At 38.1% G+C, this 14,482-nt stretch overlaps 1 pseudogene; it reads right to left on the reverse strand.

The window, feature by feature from the left end:
- Nucleotides 1-13,348: 13,348 nt before the first annotated feature.
- On the reverse strand, nucleotides 13,349-14,006 carry LOC114895871 (annotated as a pseudogene).
- Between the last annotated feature and the right edge of the window lie 476 nt (nucleotides 14,007-14,482).

Consider the following 14,482-nt stretch of genomic DNA (forward strand, 5'->3'; position numbering starts at 1 on the left):
TTACATGTAGCTGTCCAGTTTTCCCAGCACAATTTATTGAAGAGACATCTTTTCCCCATAGTATATTCTTGTCTCCTTTGTCCTAAGCTACTTGACTATAACTGTGTGGGTTTATTTCTGGGCTCTCTATTCAGTTCCATTGATCTATGTGTCTGTTTTTGTGCCAGTACCATGGCTCTTTGATTACTGCGGGTTTGTAGTATAGTCTGAAGTCGAGTGTGATACCTTCAGCTTTGTTCCTTTTCCTCAGGCTTGCTTTGGCTCTTTGGGGACTTATGTGGTTCCATATAAATTTTAGGATTATTTGTTCTAGTTCTGTGAAAAATGTCATGGGTGTTTTGATAATGCTTGCATTAAATCTTTTGCCATTTAAAGCCACTGTTTCCTTATTGATTGTCTGTCTGGATGATCTGTCCATTGATGTAAGTGGGGTATTAAAGTCCCCTACTGTTATCGTCAGTTTCTCCCTTTATGTCTTTAATATTTGCTTTGCATATTTAGGTATCCTATATTAGGTGCATATATGTTAAAGAACATTACATCCTCTTCTTGTTTTGATCCCTTTATCATTATATAATGCCCTTCTTTGTCTTTTGCTATAGACTTTGTTTTAACGTTTACCTTGATATGAATATTGCTACCCCAGCTTTCTTTTCATTTACACTTGCATGAAATATATTTTTTCACCCCCTCGCTTTCGGTCTTTGTGTGTCTTTAGCTCTGAACTGAGTCTCTTGTAAGCAGCATATAGATGGGTCTTGTTTTTTTACCCAGTCACCCTAGGTCTTTTGATTGGAGCATTTAGTCCATTGACATTTAAAGTGATTATTGATAGGTATGTATTTATTGCCATTTTGCTACTTGTTTTTCTGGTTGTCTTTGTAATTCTTCTCTGTTATTTTCTTCTTCTTTTAGTTTCTTCCCCTTGTTGTTTGATGATTTTCTTTTGTGGTACATTTGTGTTCCCTTTTCTCCAGGTTTTTTTTGTATCTATGGTAGGTTTTTGATTTGTGGTTACCATGGGGTTCATATATATTGACCTATATCTACTTATTTTAAACTGACAGTGTTTTAAATTGAAACACATTCTAAAAGATGTATATTTTTTACTCCCCTCTCTCATGTTTTGTGTTTTTGATGTCATATTTTACATCTTCACATCTATCCCTTAACTTTTTACTAAGTTACAGTTGAATTTACAAATTTTGTATTTTAATCTTCATACTAGCTTATTTAAGAGGTGGATCCACTGTCTTTACTATATATTTGCCTTTAGTAGTAGGATATTTTTTTTCCTGTAAATTCTTCTCATTGTAGCCTTTTCATTTCCACTTAGAGAAGACGCTTTGACATCTCTTTTAGGGTTGGTTTAATATTGATGAGCTATTTTAGTCTTTGCTTGTTGAGAAGTTCTTTATCTCTCCTTCAATTCTGAATGATAACCTTGCTAAGTAAAGCACCTCAGGTTGTAGATTTTTCCCCTTCAGCACTCTAAATATAACATGCTACTCCCATCTGGCTTGCAAAGTTTCTGTAGAAAAATCAGTTGATAGTCTCACAGGGGTTCCCTTGTATGTGACTCATTGTTTTTCTCTTGCTGCTTTTAGAATTCTCCTTTTATCTTTAACTTTTGCCATTTAAATTATGATATGTCTTTGTGTGGGTCTTTTTGGGTTCATCTTGTTGGGGACTCTGTGCTTTCTGTATGTGCATATCTGTTTCATTCTTCAGGTTCAGGAAGTTTTCAGCCATAATTTCAACAAACACATTTTCTACCCCTTTCTCTCTTTCTTCTCCTTCTGGGATCCCTGTAATGTGAATGTTAATATGCTTGATATGGTCCCAGAGGTCCCTTAAACTGTCCTCATTTTTTTTTTTAACATCTTTATTGGAGTATAATTGCTTTACAACGTTATGTTAGTTTCTGCTTTATAACAAAGTGAATCAGCCATACATATACATATATCCCCATATCTCCTCCTTCTGCGTCTCCCTCCCATCCTCCCTATCCCACTCCTCTAGGTGGTCACAAAGCACCGAGCTGATCTCCCTGTGCTATGTGGCTGCTTCCCACTAGCTATCTGTTTTACATTTGGTAGTGTATATATGTACATGCCACTCTCTCACTTTGTCCCAGCTTATCCTTCCCCCCTCCCTGTGTCCTCAAGTCCATTCTCTACGTCTGCGTCTTTATTCCTGTCCTGCCTCTAGGTTCTTCAGAACGATTTTTTTTTTTTTAGATTCCATATATATGTGTTAGCATATGGTATTTGTTTTTCTCTTTCTGACTTACTTCACTCTGTATGACAGACTCTAGGTCCATCCACCTCACTACAAATAACTCAATTTTGTTTCATTTTATGGCTGAGTAATATTCCATTGTATATATGTGCCACATCTTCTTTATCCATTCATCTGTTGATGGACACTTAGGTTGCTTCCATGTTCTGGCTATTGTAAATAGAGCTGCAATGAACAGTGTGGTTCATGCCTCTTTTTGAATTATGGTTTTCTCAGGGTATATGCCCAGTAGTGGTATTGCTGGGTCGTATGGTAGTTCTATTTTTACTTTTTTGAAGAACCTCCATGCTGTTCCCCATAGTGGCTGTTATCAATTTACATTCCCAACCAGCAGTGCAAGAGTGTTCCCTTTTCTCCACACCCTCTCCAGCATTTATTGTTTGTAGATTTTTTGATGATGCCCATTCTGACTGGTGTGAGGTGATACCTTATTGTAGTTTTCATTTGCATTTCTCTAATGATTAGTGATGTTGAACATCCTTTCATGTGTTTGTTGCCAGTCTGTATATCTTCTTTAGAGAAATGTCTATTTAGGTCTTCTGCCCATTTTTGGATTGGGTTGTTTGTTTTTTGATATTGAGCTGCATGAGCTGCTTGTAAATTTTAGAGATTAATCTTTTGTCAGTTGCTTCATTTGCAAATATTTTCTCCCATTCTGAGGGTTGTCTTTTGGTCTTATTTACGGTTTCCTTTGCTGTGCAAAAGCTTTGAAGTTTCATTAGGTCCCATTAGTTTATTTATTTTTTTATTTCCATTTCTCTAGGAGCTGGGTCAAAAAGGATCTTGCTGTGATTTATGTTATAGAGTGTTCTGCCTATGTTTTCCTCTAAGAGTTTCATAGTGTCTGGTTTTACATTTAAGTCTTTAATCCATTTTGAGTTTATTTTTGTGTATGGTGTTAGGGAGTGTTCTAATTTCATTCTTTTACTTGTAGCTGTCCAGTTTTCCCAGCACCATTTATTGAAGAGGCTGTCTTTTCTCCATTGTATATTCTTGCCTGCTGTATCAAAAGTAAGGTGACCATATGTGCGTGGGTTTATCTCTGGGCTTTCTATCCTGTTCCATTGATCTATATTTCTGTTTTTGTGCCAATACCATACTGTCTTGATTACTGTAGCTTTGTAGTATAGTCTGAAGTCAGGGAGCCTGATTCCTCCAGCTCCATTTTTCTTTCTCAGGATTGCTTTGGCTGTTCGGGGTCTTTGGTGTTTCCATACAAATTGTGAACTTTTTTGTTCTAGTGCTGTGAAAAATGCCATTGGTAGTTTGTTAGGGATTGCATTGAATCTGTAGATTGCTTTGGGTAGTATAGTCATTTTCACAATGTGGATTCTTCCAATCGAAGAACATGGTATATGTCTCCATCTGTTTGTATCATCTTTAATTTCTTTCATCAGTGTCTTATAGTTTTCTGCATACAGTTCTTTTGTCTCCTTAGGTAGGTTTATTCCTAGGTATAACTATCCTCATTTTTAAAATTATGTTTTTCTTTTTGCTGTTCTGATTGGGTGATTTTCATTATCCTATCTTCCAGATCAGTTGCATTCTTTTGTATCACCAGTCTGCTGTTAATTCTGTCTAGTGTATTTTTTGTTTCTGTTATTGTATTCTTCAGCTCTGAGTGCTTCTTTTCTATATTTTCTAGTTTCTTATTAAAATTGTCACTGTGTTCACCGAGTCTTTTCACAAGTTCAGTTAGCATTCTTATTACTAATGCTTTGAACTTTTTTTCTGGTAAATTATTTATCTATTTCATTAGTTTAGTTTTGTTTTCTTGTCCTTTTATTTGAAAGAAATTTCTCCATCTTCTTGTGTTCTGTAACTTTGTATGAAATTATGTGAAACATTTATCTATCCAGTCTTGATGGGGTGTCCTTGTCTGTGAATGTCCCTACCTGGTCTCTGTGTGCCCAGTGACTTTGGTGGGAGAGCTGTATCTGAAGTGAGCATACACATCTTCCTCTGGTGTGTGCTGGCAGCTATCACTTGCTGGGAGTTGGGCTGGAGACGGAGGGGCTTGAGCCAGAGCCAGGTGTGAGCCAGGGCTTCTCCTATGCTCAGTGGCCATCATTGCCCTGTTGTGGGCAGGATTGGGTCCTGGGGTGCTGGAGCAGAAGTCTTGAGGGTCAGGTCTAAGCTGTTCCCATCCCTTCTAAGTGTGTGCTCTCCCCGCTCTCAGTAATGGCACCTTTGCCCCAGAGGGCAGCAGCACTGAAGTAAGAGGGTTTGAAGCAGGTGCCCAGTCAGCTCAGGGCATGTGCTAGGGCTGTCCCTGCATGTCAGTCAGAATTCCAGATCACTCTCAATTTGCTGCCTCCTCTGGCACCAGTAATGGCTGCCCCTGCCCTGTTGTGATGCAGTGCCAGGTCCTAGCTAGCCCCGTCTCCTGCAGCTGCACACTCTCCTCTGCAATGGCAGCCTTCACCCTATTACGGACCTGTGCCGGAGCAGGTGGGGCCAGGGCCGGGGCTTGGTGATGGCCAGGGTGTGCACGCGGACAGGACAGTTGATCTGGGAGACCAGCCAGAGCCCCAGGCAGTTTCAGTCTGCTGCTCCTCCTCCTTGCTCCCCGGAGTAATCAAGTGTGTGTGCACTCTCCATAGATAGTCTTAGTTTCTTTTCATCCACCTGTAAGTCCTACTGGTTTTCAAACCAGTTAAGGGGACTTGTCTTCCCAGTGTCGGATCCCATGCCTGGGGTGCCCAAGGTATTGTTTGAACCCATGGCTCCCCAGGGAGGATCTCCAAGCCTGTGATATCCCCCTCCTTTTTTATGTCCCCTCCTACGGTCACGGGTCCTAACCTGATCACTTCTCCTCTTTTCCTACTTAACACTGTGTGGATCTTTCTTTACAGGCTTTGTTGTGGAAGAATCTTTCCGCCAGTCTCCAGTTTGTTTTCAGCGAGAATTGCTTCACATGTAGATGTATTTTTGATGTGTTCATGGGGGGAAAGTGAACTTACTATCCTCCTACTCTGCCATATTGGCCTCCTCCCATCTATTCCTTATATTTAAAAGTAGTTTTTCATATATATTATATATATTTGGGGATTTTACAATATGCTGTTGTTATATGAGAACTTCTGGTTTTCCTTTAACTCTATGTTACTAAGATTCATCTATGTTGTTGAGTATAGCTATAGTCTATTTCATTTTGTGAGTAAACTACACATTATTTATTATCCTGTTGAATTCTATTAGCAGTTTGTTATTGTTAACAAATATTGTTTTTACACACTCACTCATGTGTAAGGTTTTCTTTAGGATTCATATAATACCATAAGTGTAAATGCTGAGTCAAAGGAAATAACATATGTTTACCTTTACTAAGTGTTTGTATATTCAGTTATATTCAAAGTAGTCTCCCTTATAATAGTTTACTTTGCAAAATATATTTTCTTAAGTTATATTATCCATATGCCCAAGAACCCATAATGGTTTTCTGATCAAATGACTCTCCATAGTGTATTCAAAATCCTCCAGTGACTGGCAATCCTATGTCCATTGAAAGTCATCTCTCACTGTTCCCCTTAAGGCTCACTTCACTCCAGGCCTGTGACCTCATTGTCTCACCTGACTTTCCCTGCTTTTCTTGTCTCATCTTACCTCCTATCTCGTCCTTATCAATCTCAGTCTTAGAGGTTTGAGAACACAGACTCTGGAGCTTGAATCTCTGCTTTATCACCATAAGCTGGGAGACCTTATTCTTCTCTGTGTCTCAATTTACCCATCTGTGAAATGGGGATAATAACAGAACTTACCCAGAGGGTTGTTGTAAGGATTCAATGAATTAATATCCACAAAATTCTTAGAACAGTAAACACTATATAAAAATTTGATTTTTTAAAAATTACTTCAGAACAGGCTCTTATATTGTTCTAGAAGTATTTTATGACTAAAATAATTTTACATAGTGTTGAATTTCATTAAAAATGCATCATAGGGCTTCCCTGGTGGCGCAGTGGTTGAGAGTCCGCCTGCTGATGCAGGGGACATGGGTTCGTGCCCTGGTCCGGGAAGATCCCACATGCCGTGGAGCGTCTAGGTCCGTGAGCCATGGCTACTGAGCCTGCGTGTCCGGAGCCTGAGCTCCGCAAAGGGAGAGGCCAGCGTACTGAAAAAAAAAAAAAAGAAAGAAAAAGCATCATAAGTACCTTGCCTGAGAGTTTGTTGAAGAATAAAATGCAGTAAAAGTTCTTTGGGAATCAAATTCCCAAGTGTTCATAGTCTTTGTACTGGCTACAGAAAAGCAGCTGTCTCATGCATAAAATGCCACTTGGCTACCAATTTCATTGCCATGACACTAACTTATGATCCAGACCTTAGCACTAAGCCTAAATAATTCACCTTAGAACCTAAATCCTAAAGAAATAACTTGGGACGTAGGATAGAAAGAGTCTCCAAAATAAAGAAGACTGGGATGTGCCCATTTTTCTAACCCTGAACAGGGTTCTATCTTCTGAAGACTGGATTGAATTGCAGGAAGCTGTGTTTTCCTAGAGAATGACTCTAGTGAAAAGGTGAAATAACACAGGGTCCCGGAGCAGACCTGAGCAAGGCACCTTGGTGTACTCCCAGAGGCTGACACTGCACCATGGTGTCCACTCTCCAGCATCATGCTCCAGCTAGGTGCCATGTTCACTTGAAGGGGTGAGCTCCCATGGCATTGCCATTTCTGAGCTTATTGATCAACATTAGCTGTCATGACTACAGGTTGCTGGACAACCCAGTTAATCTTTAAAGATAAGTCTTCTTTGATTGCACACTATAACATTATTCTTGCAAGGGCCATTTTCTGAAGGACTTCTGGAGCAACAGAAAAAGCCATAAATTGCTTTCTACTGCTGGGAAAAATCATGTGTCTGTTTAAGTATACAAGCATCTTCAGCCGGCTTTTGTGATTGCAGCGTTTTTAGACTCAATAGAGCCACATATTAAAGCAAACTCTCTCTAAGAATTTGAGTATCCTCTCTCTGTAGTTTGAAGCACACAGATGAAGATAAAGATACATTGGAGAGGAAAACTTGTTTCTCCCAGAGAGGCAGAACAGCGATTGTGAAGTGTTAAAGGACCCAGAAAAGGGATAATGATGAGCATTGTAGGTATTCTTGAGCTATTGGATCAATTCAAAATGCATGAGTTTTTCAATTTTCAGAGAATACTATAAATGAAAAAAGTTGTCATGCCAGTTGACATTTAAATATTGCTGACTTGTAGTTTTAACAAAATAACTCATATTGCCATGAGTTGGAGGTAGCAAAGACCTGCATAATCACTGAATCTGTCCATCTGTTTGAGTTCTTAAATTCAGTTTTTCTTGAGTCTTTGATCTTAAAGTATTAACAGAATTCTTATATTTTTATTGGATAGGCACGTAGTGTAAGAAAAGAAAAGAACTGTGTTTTTATGTTTTAAAAAGTTAAGGGGAAAGAGAAAAGACTTTGAAAATATAGGTAATACTTATAAGTAAGTATTTTAAAAGTGTGACTAACCTACTTCTCTGTAATTAGATAGTGAACTGGGATGTTACAAAGCTGGGAAAGGAAGAAGAAAATTTTTTTCTCCATAGAAGTGGTAGTTGGAATTTTTTCTGTATTAAAAAGAAAGAAGTCTTAAACTTAAGAAATGTGATGTCATCCTTCATCTTTTTTAAACTAACCTTTGGCCCATTTAAGAATTAAAATAATGTATAGCCTTCTAAAATTGTAAGAGGATTCTCCAGTAACATGCTTGGAATGAAGAGATCAGGATGACTATTCTTTAATCCGAACAAGTTATTTATAAGATTATGAAAAATCCAGGTTCTTGCCTATCCTCCCTTCAGAGCAAGACATTATTAAATTATGAGACAGAAAAAAGAACCATGAATCTGTTACATCCGGTAATCACTCAAAAAGTTTCAGTGATTATTGAAAGCAGGTTAATGCAAAACTCAGCTATTTGTCTTTGATATACATGAGAATTCTTTGGACATTTCATCTAAATCATTTTGAAGCACCCAGGAGCTTAGTACTATAATGCAAACAGACCCATTTTTATAAATTAGGTAGTGGTACACATTCATTAAAAGGTACACCATATTACTATAGGCCAAAGGCTCTTTCATTTCATTATATAACAATGACAGCAACTCAATTTAAGTGTATAATGACCCAAGCCATCCATAGCAGCAAAAATTTAATAGCAACCTTATCTGGAATGCTGAGGAGGAGCACTTCCCAAGAAATCATTACAGACTCTTCAGTTTACAAAACAATTGTCTTTAATACTGTAAGCAGTAGGGAGAAGATAGGCACATTAGCACAGCTTTACTTTTTATAAATAGCATTTAATACACCATATTCAGATGCTGTTGGGCTAACTCTAAAATACTTTTAGAGTTGATGGTACCAGGATACTAAAGAAATAGTACTAGGATTTCTTTTTGTTTTTTGAAAGACTAGACACAATGCTGGCACTCTCACAATGGGACTTAGGAGGGTTTGTATGTTAATGAAGTTTGAAGGCAAAAACCTTAACCATGTGTCCTTAGAGAAATGTAAGACTTCTTGACATAAATTTCAGTTACAATAAGAAGAAAACCATTAAGAAGAAATTTTGTCAGTTCAATGTAGAAACATTAGCATCATTAAGTTCACGTGTTCTGCTTGGAGCATGAAGTCACAGAATAGCCTCACCATATGATAGCTCTTCATCTGCCCTATAGTTTCTCACATTAAAAGTTTTCCTTTTATTATTGCATGAGAAGTACTCACGTGTGAATTTCCCTTTCTCAGGGAAGCAAATATATTTTTAATTGTTGTAGTATGTTATTAGATTAACATGGAAGAGAAGCCTTAATGAGATTGCTGAAATTAAAGGCTGGGTTCACATCCTCACTGGGATGCTTCTACTCAGTACATGCCGGCCTGAACTGCAAGGCATGCCATTCACACCTGGCATACCCTCCTGGGGCATTAGGGTTCCTTGATGATAGGAAATATAATTGTTAACTTTATATTACACAGACACAAGTGGATTATGAATATATTGAACAATTTTCCTGCATTTTAATATGAATAAAATAAGGCTGTAAAGAAATTTCATATTTGTGCTGTACTGCTCCAGAGGTAGGCTCCCAGGTTTCCAGGAATAAGCACACTTGCCTTTCAGTTAAGGGCATTTTGGAAGGAAGGTCTGAGGAGGACCAGCTTAAACAATAGGGAGCGTGACCCACTGTCTGTAGAAAGCATGTGTTAGATTATAACTTAAGCCAAAGAAATTCAAATATAGCTTTGTCTCAAGATACATTCCAATGGGACTTTTCCTCTAACTGCAAAAAGAACTGGGAGGAACACTGGTTTTGAATTCTCGACCTTATGCTTAAGATGTAATCAAGCTATTTTGGAATTAATTTAGGCATTATTTATTTGGAGAGAGTAGATTTATCAACTTGCTTCATACTTTCTACTTCTTACCTCTTTTGATTTGCCCCTTGGGTTTGGGGGAGGGGGTTGGTAGTTCTTTTTGATAATCATTGTTATCAGCTATCTCAGTTATAAAGGCCTCCTTCAATGTTAGATGGTTTGACCAATTTGAATTGCTGTTTAAATACATTATGTATATAAACATCATCCTAACAGAAACAGTTTGCAGATATTAGTCTTTTGTCTTCTGACTCTGAATATGTACATCTGCATGAAGGAGTGTACTTTCTATGGAAGAACTTCAACTATGATGATTTTCTCCATCTTAATGTAATACCACCCAACAACCTCTTAGTCAAGGGAAATATCAGGCCCCTGCCCTGCCTTCAAGGAGTTTCTAGTCTGTTATGGGAGATGAGATTAAGACATAGAAAACAATTTTAGAAAAAAACTGCCCCATAAGCTGTTAACTTAATTAAACAAGGAGGCCATCAGACCAAGGTGGCTCTCATGCCAAGGAGGCCGACAGAAGCAAACCAAAAGCTGAGCCAGTAAATGCCTCTAGGTCACGAAATTAAAACAGTAAGGACAATTAATCACAAACAGCTAACTAGGCTTTAAGTTCTAGCCAATCAAGTAATTTCTTTTCTTTGCTTCTGCACCTTCTCTGTATAAGTCCTTTCCCTGGTTCCTGTCCTCAGGGAGCTCCTAACCACTTCCCATTTGGCATACTCCAATTCAAATCCATTTTGGCTCAAGTAAACTCTTAACATTTTTAATATGCCTCTGTTTATCTTTTAATGAAGGTATAGAAATATACATTCAGAAAGGAATTTGCTGTACAAGACACAGAGCCTTTCTTCGTAGTTTAGTTGCCAACATCTAGCAAAGAACATGTATTTTAGTGTTGAAGCAGGCACTAGTCATGATTACACTTCCCCACATTTTTTTAATGCAGTCTCTGTATTCTGAAGAGCTTTCAGTTGATCCTCACAACAATTTTGTGAGATAGGCAAGGCTTTTCTTCCATTTCACAGAGGAAGAAACTAAGATTCACAAAGGCTAAATTACGTGTCCAGGGTCATAAACCTAAAAAGTGGTATCACAGTACTTGACCCTACTCCAGTGATTTCAAGTTCAGGTATATTTTCTCAAATACTATGCTGCAAGATTTCATGCCATTTAAAGTCCTTTATAGTTATGACTTTGTATTTATAAGTATGATCTTTATAGTCACATTGAAAGGAATCAACTCTGGAACTCAGACCTACTATATCTGGGTGCTCAGAAACATACAAAATAACTTTCTCAAAATGAGGTCTGTGGAACTCAGAGATGAGGAAAAATAGAAATAGAAATTTGGAATACTGTATACTACAGGCTCCTCTGGGAGACTCATAGTGTACATGGAATAGAAAAGACCTTGAGAAATACTACAAAGAATAAGTTTGCTTACTGGTTTCCCAAACTAATCTGGACCTGGGTCGTCCTTTTTATCCCACTTATTAACAGTTTCCACATTAATTTTGAATTAGAGCTTATTTATATAAATTTATATGATACAATTATTTATATAAATCTCTTAGTTAAGAGTGGGATTAAAAAATTAAGCCTAGTTTGAAATTCGCAATACCAAATTGGGTAGTAAATGCCTGGAATATGAATCTTATTCTCCTTTACCTTTGAAGGTCCCTGTAAAGAAAGGAGAGGATCTTTTGGCTTCTTTTTTCCTCCTGCTTCCATCCTTTGGCTGTTCCAGAGCTGTTAACCACCATGCTGTGATGGTTTGAAATAAGCCAGCCTCACTATGAAAAACTTTGATAGTTTCAGCATCTCTTTATTTTCCTCCCTGTAGTGATCACTGTGGCACAAAATGATTTTTGAGGTTATGGGATAAGAAAAAAAGTGCTATGAAAGCAGGTCTTATTGATCCTTTTGTAGGAGGTCTTATCATTGAGGACGGAAGATGCCGTTACTGAACTGCTTTTTACCAGCCTATGGAAGAGTCGATGCATTAAGTTGAAAAGAATGGGCTTAGATCATAAATCTGTTCTTTGGGGAAACTACAGATTCAAGTTCTTTGAAGATATTTATTCTTTCAAAGTTCTTAATTTATGTTTATTCATTTCCCCTAGTTGATTTCAGGCACAAAGATAAGAAGGAAAACTTAATTCTTTACTGTGGCCATGCCTGGTCAGTGATTAGTATGAAAATGCTTTCTAAGTTTTCCAAAATTGCTTTTAAAATAACCATATTTTGCTACCTTTATTGGAATGCTTCTGTGTTTGATACTAGTTTAAATCTTGCTATTTTGTGAATATTATAAAGTAAAACCCCAAAGAAAAAAGGCTGAGAGGAAATTCACCAAAATATTAACAACGATGGTTTTCTTAGGAAAGTGGAATTTCTAATATCTTACATATTTTTCACATTTTATGCAGTACTGTTATACTATTACATAATATTACAATGAAAATCAGGAAAAAAAAGTACTAAAATTATGTAAAATTGAAAATTAGTGTCCTGTTTCTCCCTAAACTACAGGCATGATTTGAAACTTTGTTTTCCCCTTAATCACCACCTTAAAAAAAGGGGAGGGGGGCCGAGTAAATGTATAATAGTTCCAATAGTAATGCTTTGCTAAAAGTAAATGATCACACGATGATGATTAAACATCTAGATCTGCCTCCAATAAAGAAATGAGGAACGGCCTAATTACTGTAGTTTGCCAGTAAAAACCTATTCATTTATCATTTCACCGAACATTACCACCAGAGTTTTACAAAAAGAGCCTTTTTCAATCAATGACTTGACCTTCTCTCATAAACTGGGGTTTCTGCTGAGCAGGCGGGAGGGATTTAGCTGACACTCGCTGAGCAGAGCCCTCCAGCCTTCACCATGAGTGCCTGGGGAGACTAAGACTGATTTACATGCATCAGGTCTTAGGAACTATTGCTCTAAATAATCGGAAACCACAAATCGGAAACCAGGCATCTATCAGTTCTCCTCCCATCATGTTTCTTATGTAGATTTATTTCTCATATAAATTCACTTTCCTATTGGTTTTGATACAGGTAAGACCAGAAAGACTTTACTGAAAAGATTTGGGTAGTCAGTCGAGATTGTTTTTTCCGTCCTGAGAGAAACTAGAAATAAGTTTATATGAAGAAGTAAGATTTTTCTTTGAAGATACAGGAGGAAATATTGTATGTATTTAATTTATCCCTAGGATCATTCCCTAAACTCCATACTCAGGTGCTAAATTTAGCCAGTCTAGTTTGACATGTTTTAGTGATGTTTCCTTAACTTCTCTGTGTGTGACTACTCTTAAGGCGAATAAATCTTGATGACAAAAGCTTCCCAATAAAGTTGATAATGAGCTATCCTGAAATTAATCATATGGTTTATGGACTCTCTAGACCCCTAGTTTCTCTGCTGTTCCTTTTTTTTTCTTTTTTTTTTAAAGCTGTCTGTTGCCTTTAATTAACATCTAAATAGATACCATATTCTTCTATAATTACAATATGGAAATGTCTATGAACAAAATAGATAATTTTTGTCATATGCCTAGGAAAGAATGGTGACAATAAGATTCATCCAAGGTTTTAGCAGCAACATCTAGTCAGCCAGGGCGTGCGTGGTCAGTGTTTGGGGACAGAGCTAAATATCCACAACCCGTGCATACCTTTGACGACTTCTTTTAGTGCCTGATTTACCATCTGGTGCTGCTGGACCGTTCTCTTCTCCTTAAATTCTTCCGATTCGATTTGAATTTCGTACAGTGCCCCACAGCCTCCTGAAATGTCAGTGACTTTGACAGCTGTAGCTCGAGGAAACTTTTCTTTGAGAATATGGGTCACTTTGAGCTCCCCCTCAGTCTGCGAGGCAAACATGCGCTGGGCACAGGGGCGAAGAAGAAGCCGGCGGTTCCGCGGAGCAGAGGCGCTGACGCCGCGGGTCTCCACACCACCGGGCCCGGCTGACACGGCCCGCCGTCTCTGTTCCCTTTTTTACCACCTTAATGGATGCTATTTCACGAACTGCCGTAAGAAATTGCGACGATTGTGAGGTCCGTATCACTTATCATACCAACCTAAAGGGTGAGATATTTCTGTGGTTAGGTATAAGTTAGAAGAAAACAAGAGAAAACACAAGGAAGAAAGCATATTACTAGGACTTGAGAGTGATTAAATCTTTGGATTATCTAGTTGTCACATTTAAATCTACTTTTCCAGCATTTCTCTGCAACTTATCTCTCACGAGTCCCTCACCTGCATCCTGGACTCCAGCCGTGTACATTTTGATGGGTCATGTAGTTTGATATAGGAGAGTTTGATACCACCTTCTCCTCCTATACCCTATCCTGGCTGAAAACCATCGCTCCAGCCATGCCACATTTTTTGGATACTCTGAGCATTGGCCTCCTTATGAATCTGGGTCTGACCCTGCAATTTCCTCATTTATAATGGTCTTCCCACACTTCTCTGCTCTACCTCCTCCTAGATGCCTCTCATATATCAAGAATTAGCTCAAGCACTGTCACCTTTTGAGATTTCACCGCCTTCCTCAGTACTACCACCGTACCTTGAAATGTATTCCTTTCAGCACATGGGATATGTTGTGTTAGGATTATTTATTTCCATGCCTGTCTCTCCCTTCAGGATATGAGTACCTCAGTATCAGACAGTGGCTTATTCATCTTTGTATCCCATCACCTAGCAAAGCCTGGGAAAACCTAGGTTCACAATGAATGTTGGCTGAATGATTCGTTGCTG

The sequence above is a fragment of the Monodon monoceros genome, unplaced genomic scaffold (genome assembly GCF_005190385.1).
Source record: "Monodon monoceros isolate NGI ecotype Baffin Bay Population unplaced genomic scaffold, NGI_Narwhal_1 Super_Scaffold_15, whole genome shotgun sequence".
NCBI classification, from domain to species: Eukaryota; Metazoa; Chordata; class Mammalia; order Artiodactyla; family Monodontidae; genus Monodon; species Monodon monoceros.